Genomic DNA, 6000 nt, shown 5'->3' with positions numbered 1-6000 from the left:
GATTTAAATATGTTTGATTGGTGCTTGCAATGTTTACCTTATTGATACCATAATATCTCTTAGTTGGCTAATGAAATTTTCTCCAAATTGACTCTTGTATCTTTTTGACAGGACCCTCTTTAATGTTTGATTCTTTCATGGCTATCTAGCATAATAAGATATTGCAGATTTGTCTTATTTTTTGTACAAGACTGAATATCTCATTTCTCCCAGGATTCTTGCCTGGTTTGTTTAGATGAAAAATGGTCACTTAGATACTGCAATTTGTTGCTAGGATGTCATTGTTGCTAGACTGGCCCTGCCTCCTAGATCTTGCTGGTACAAACATCTAGGAAAAAAATTTTTCACCATAAAAGAAATGCATCCTTTGATGTGCACAATATTATTCTCACATGTATCAGTGCTTGTTTGTGAAAATATGAGAAATTTCTTTATGATGCAACAACATACTCCATGTATTCTTTCAGGCTTTAAGCAATTCAGTGTACAAATTATTATTGATACACAAACAATCAAAATGTGAATTCTGTATCTGACAAGATTATTTTATTTAATATTTGGCCACCAAAGCACTATCACTCCTTTCTTGACAAAAACATGATATTTGTAATAATTAAATTTACAGTTGGTCATAAAGATTACTTTAAATTTAAAAGGAAAAATGTATGCATGGGATATCGTAAAGCAATAAAGTTTGAATGTATTATAAGTGGTTGAATAAAAATGATAGAACAGTTAAAAATACTATCCTGGAAGCAGGGATTTAGTCAAAAAAGTAGGACGCCTGTCTCTCATATCAGAATACCTTGGCTTGAGTCTTGGCTCTGCCTTTTGTCTCCAGCTTCCTGCTACTATGGAAACTGGGAAGTAGCACTTGAGTCTCTGTGGCACACCTGGGAGACCTGGGTGGTGTACCTGACCCTCAAATGCAGCCTGGCCTAGTCCCAGCAGTGACAGGTATTTGGGGAATGAACCAGTGTATGAATCAGTCAATCTCTCTCTCTCTCCCTTTCTCTCCCCCCCCATCCCCATTGGGTCTCTTAAATAATTATTAAAATTAAAAAGCAAATATTGTTCCAATATGTTCTTAGATATACCAGAGATCATTTTGGATATACATCTGATACTTTGTAGAAAATACTATGGAATGTTTCTAAAGCAATATGCAGCATAGAATCTATGGCCTTAAAATTATAAATTATTCAAGAAGAAATATAAATGAACTTAGTTGAGTTTCACCCATTTTGTTAATAAGAGAATATTCTTAATTTAATTCTACCAGGCACTCTTACTGATGAATAAAGTTAATTCAGGATCTTAAAATTTAAACACTTTGAAATAAAACATGACATTAAGTTGTTCTGTTTCACAATATAGTGAAAATAAGTCAATAAATTAATGTTGTTTCAAATATAAGAAAAACATGAATGTAATTTGTTACACAAATGAATGAAAATAATGAAACCATTTATGATTTCAACAAAGGCTACATCTCATTTTATAAAATTGAGCATTTAAAAACAAATTCAATAGTTTTAGAATCAAATGACAGTCCCATAGTGAGATTTTTAAAAATAGCTGTTTCATACAAATAAATAAAATTGGTTTTCAGTAGGGAAGCAGTTTAAAGTTCATGGGAAATGCTAATATGAACAAACTATGGATGGATTGAAAAGGTATTTTTGAATCATAAAACATTTTAATTCAATTTTCCACAATATTCAACTTGAATATTGTGTTGAGTTTTGCTTTTAAATGTATCATTTGTACAGTATTATCAGTACACCCTAATATATGACATTTGTATGTTAGAGATTTCAGAAATATTTTAAAATAAATACGTTTATTTAAATGTTATTGAATATAAGGAGGCAAAAAGATCATTTGTACATGATTTTAACATCTGCCTAGAAAGTCCAAAGCAAAAAACGTAACAAAAAGATAATCTCATGTGATAAATTACCCTGATCTTATTTTAAAAGATCAAATTTACTTAATTTTGAATAAATAAATTAAGTATAAAATGGTAAAAAATTATTTTAAATGTCAAATGGTACATACTAAAATAATTCTTCTTTCTATAATTTTCCTGTTCCCCATTATAGAGATAGCCATGATCATTATGTTATTATGTTTTATTTTAGATTTACTTTTGACTTTATAAGAAGAGCTGATAACGGATTAGAACCTGCGTAGATACAGACATGCATAGATAGCTTCCATAGTCTGCAGTATATAATGGAATTAGTTCTGTGTCTTCTCTGCTTTGAAATAGATCAGTTCTCAACAACTTATTTCATAATTAAACATGAAAATGGCAGTCTATCTAATCAACCCTAAGCCAGTTATATGTATCTATTGAAGAACTTGAGCAATAAAATTTCTATTAAATTGTCTCTTTCTATTTCATAGGAGGAAAATAACATCAAATAAACAATATACTTTGTTATTAAATAAATCATCTTGTTTTATAAACTATCCTCATCCCCTTTTCTGTGAATGGCTTATCCACTGTCTTATTTATTGATGGAGATACTATTTTTCTGACAATTCTAGCTGATTTCTATGTTGCATAAATTCGTTTCTACAATTATTTCTCTGACTTTGCAATTTGTCTTCTTCAAGCAATAACTTTGAATAGGAAGATAGTCATTTATTAATGAGTATGAAGTTGAGTCTTGTGAACCACAACAAATTTTCTAAGCTCCTGGAGATTGTACTGGAGATGGTAATCTATACAGTAGTCACTCAGTACTGATGGGAGATTGACTCTAGTATTCCTCTCCTAGAAAATAGTTGAGAGCTTTCATCAATGTAGATTGTCAAGTCCTTTATAAACAATGAGGCAAAATTATTTTTTGTTTCACATTTAAAAAATTAATTAACGGTAATTGTTGATAATTTTGGGCTGCACTGTGAGGTTTCAGGATATGTGTATAATGTATGCATCTCAGAAATCAACATTTCCTCTTATTTTTCGTTACTCTATGAGTAGAAGAGTAGAGCTCACTTTTTATGTTTTTTCATAAAATACATACTAAATCATTATGAACTAAAGTGGCTCCACTGTGTCACTTTTAGTTCATAGTTAACGTAGGAAATTATTCCTTCAATCTCATTCTAGTATGGTTCCTATTATCCAAGCTCCCTCTATTTCCCTAACCACACAGCCAAAATTCCTAGCACTGCCACCCATGCTAGACTCAAGTAGTCGCCATTCTGTGGTCCAATTGAGTATGTTTTGACTTTTTTGATTTATGGCCTCCACATACACAGAAGCACATGTGGTATCTGTCTTTCATGTCTACCTTATTTGCTCAATATGATACTTACCAGTTCCATGCATTTTGCTGAAAATGACAGGATTTCATTCCTTTTAAAATTATTTTGTTTTTGAAATTTCTTTGAATAAATAGATAGTTATGGAAATTTGACATAGATATGCTATCAGACCACTCATTCTTTTCTTGTATAGTAATGATGTTTTCTGTCAATTTTGAGTTACATCCCTCAAATATAATTATACACATTTTGTCTCATGCTTTCTTCTATGACTTGCAAGTTCACTTCTATATTTCAAATTTCGATCCAGCTAGAGCTTGTTTTGTTGTAAGGATACAGTTTCATAAGCTCAGGGACACTTTCCCCCGTGTTATTACAAAAGCGCAGTCCTTCAGCAGCAGTCACAAGTCCATCATTCTGCTGTTTAACTGTATCATGACATCTTAAAACATATTAAATCAGTACTTTAATGTGTAAAAGTGACATTTAATGGAAAACGTGTAACATATAATTCACAAAAACAACAATACAAAAGGTTTGTAAAATCAAAAGGAATCAGGACTGTTTCAGAAAGCTGCAAGAGTTGGTGTTGTGGAACAGAAAGTGAAGCGGCGTCATGTGATCCCAGTACACCATATTGCCATACCACTGTGAGTCCCAGCCACTCAGGTCCAGCCAGCTTCCAGCTCATGCACACCTGGAATGCATCAGATGATATTCTAAGTGCTTAGGTCCCCACCATCCGCTTGGGAGACCTGGATGAAGTTCCTCACTCCTGGCTTTGGTTTGGTCTGGCTGTAGTTGTTATGGCCTTTTGGGGACTGAATTAACAGATCCTTGCCTTTTTCTCTCCTTCTTCTTCTCTCTCCTCCCTTCTTTCCCCCCTCTTCCTATCCCCTCCCTCTCTTTTCCCTTCTTGATATCTCTCCTTCCTTCTCCCTCCTACTCTTTCTCTGATCTTTTTTAAGATCCTTGGTATTAAACATAAGTAAACAAGATTTTCTTAAACTACTACAAAATTTAGTTAATTATGAAGACGAAATTTGATTCCTTCATTACATGAAAATCAATTTCAAAATGTTATAAATGCAGAAATAAAATCATGATGCTTAACTTGAGAAAGTGAAAATAGGGCCCAGTGTGGTAGCCTAGTGGCTAAAGTCCTTGCCTTGCATGTGCCAGGATCCCATATGGGCAATGGTTCATGTCCCAGCTGTTCCACTTTCCATCCAACTCCATGCTTGTGACCTGGGAAAGCAGTGGAGGACAGGCCAAAGCCTTGGGACCCTGCACCTGCATGGGAGACCCAGAGCAGACTCCTGCCTCCTGGCTTCGGATTGGCTCAACTCTGGCCGTTGCTGCCACTTGGGGAGTGAATCAGCAGACAGAAGATCTTTCTCTGTTTCTTCCTCTCTGTATATCTGACTTTGCAATGAAAAATAATAAAAATTTTCAGGTGAAAATACAGATCAGAGGTGTCCAAGCCCACAAGAACTCTTGTGTTAGATCCAGGAGCCGTCGTGGAAAGGGCACCATCTCATTGCCCCTCGTTTGCACGTACTGCATACTGTAGTAGTAAATAGAAACACTCAGTGAGAGGTCTGACGCCTCAGTGAGAAGGGAAACCTGCTGCTTACTGGGAAGGCCACCATTTATGCCTCCCCATGTGGCCAGGAAATCACACTTTTCAAGTGGGCATCACAGGAATTGTCCAGCCATTCCCTAATGGGGAACACCCTCCCCATTGGTTCCCATCCAAATAGGAGTCCTAGCACCCTTAAAAACCCAGGATATTTCCCATAATCCTGCCATGTCTCCCTCTCTCCTTCCAAGAGGCACCCCATCTCCCAGATCCCTCCTGGGGGTGCTTTCCTGGTCTTTTTCTTGTTTTCCCATTCAGCTTGTCACTTTGTAAATAAAAGTGTCTGTAACTTGTTCCTTATTTATATACTAAACTGAGAAAATCCACAGAGCTTTGTCAGTAGCAGTGTCTAATTTCTATGGAAGAAAATCTTTGTCTACCACGTCACACACCTGCATCAACACAGACATTTCTGAAGGGAAATTATGATTTGCCAAATTTGACTTACAATGCAATTGAAAAGTAGACAATTATAGCAGCCTGAGTTTTCAAACCATGAATTTCTTCCCAATAAGTCTCAGTCCTGATATTTAAATCAATAACTCTTACAAAATTTCAAATAGGCAATAATTTCACAATTATAGGCACATGGCATTTAGTCTCTAGGAAAGCACAGAATTCTCACATATATTCGTATTAAATTAGACACAACCTTGACAGTAAAGGAAAGTATGTAAAGCACCCCAGTGTATCTGTGTGGGGGCATAGGTGTCTCTTCTGTTTTGGGTAAAGTTGCCTTCATTTTGCCCATGTTGTGGCATGTCTCCCTGCTCAGCTTGATTATATCCTTTGGGTGGTCCCAGTAGGAAACAGATGGCGCTCTCAGCTGGAAACTTGAGACTTCCTTATGTGGATGTTTGCTTGATGAAATACAGGAAGTCCTTGCAGAATTTTGAATCACATAGGAGCTGAAAATATTTGGAAACACTGAGACTGACAGGTATGAAGAAGGCTCATGAGTTGGAAAAAGGTGCCAGAGCTCCGCTGAGCCCTGGACCCTCAGACAAGAGGCCACCTGGCACAGACTGCAGCTGTAGAGAGATGAAGCCACTCTTCTCTCTGAATCCTCCTTCCTC

At 35.9% G+C, this 6000-nt stretch overlaps 1 long non-coding RNA gene across 1 annotated transcript in view; it reads left to right on the top strand.

Annotated features, from left to right (window-relative positions):
* The first annotated feature begins 888 nt into the window (after positions 1–888).
* LOC131481086 (uncharacterized) overlaps positions 889–6000 on the top strand; it is a 71763-nt gene continuing 66651 nt past the window's right edge. The window contains exon 1 of the long non-coding RNA XR_009246021.1: positions 889–957. This is a non-coding gene — a long non-coding RNA (uncharacterized LOC131481086). The remainder of the gene's footprint in view (positions 958–6000) is intronic.

The sequence above is a fragment of the Ochotona princeps genome, chromosome 9 (assembly GCF_030435755.1).
Source record: "Ochotona princeps isolate mOchPri1 chromosome 9, mOchPri1.hap1, whole genome shotgun sequence".
NCBI lineage: Eukaryota > Metazoa > Chordata > Mammalia > Lagomorpha > Ochotonidae > Ochotona > Ochotona princeps.
This window is presented reverse-complemented; position numbering and strand designations above follow the sequence as displayed.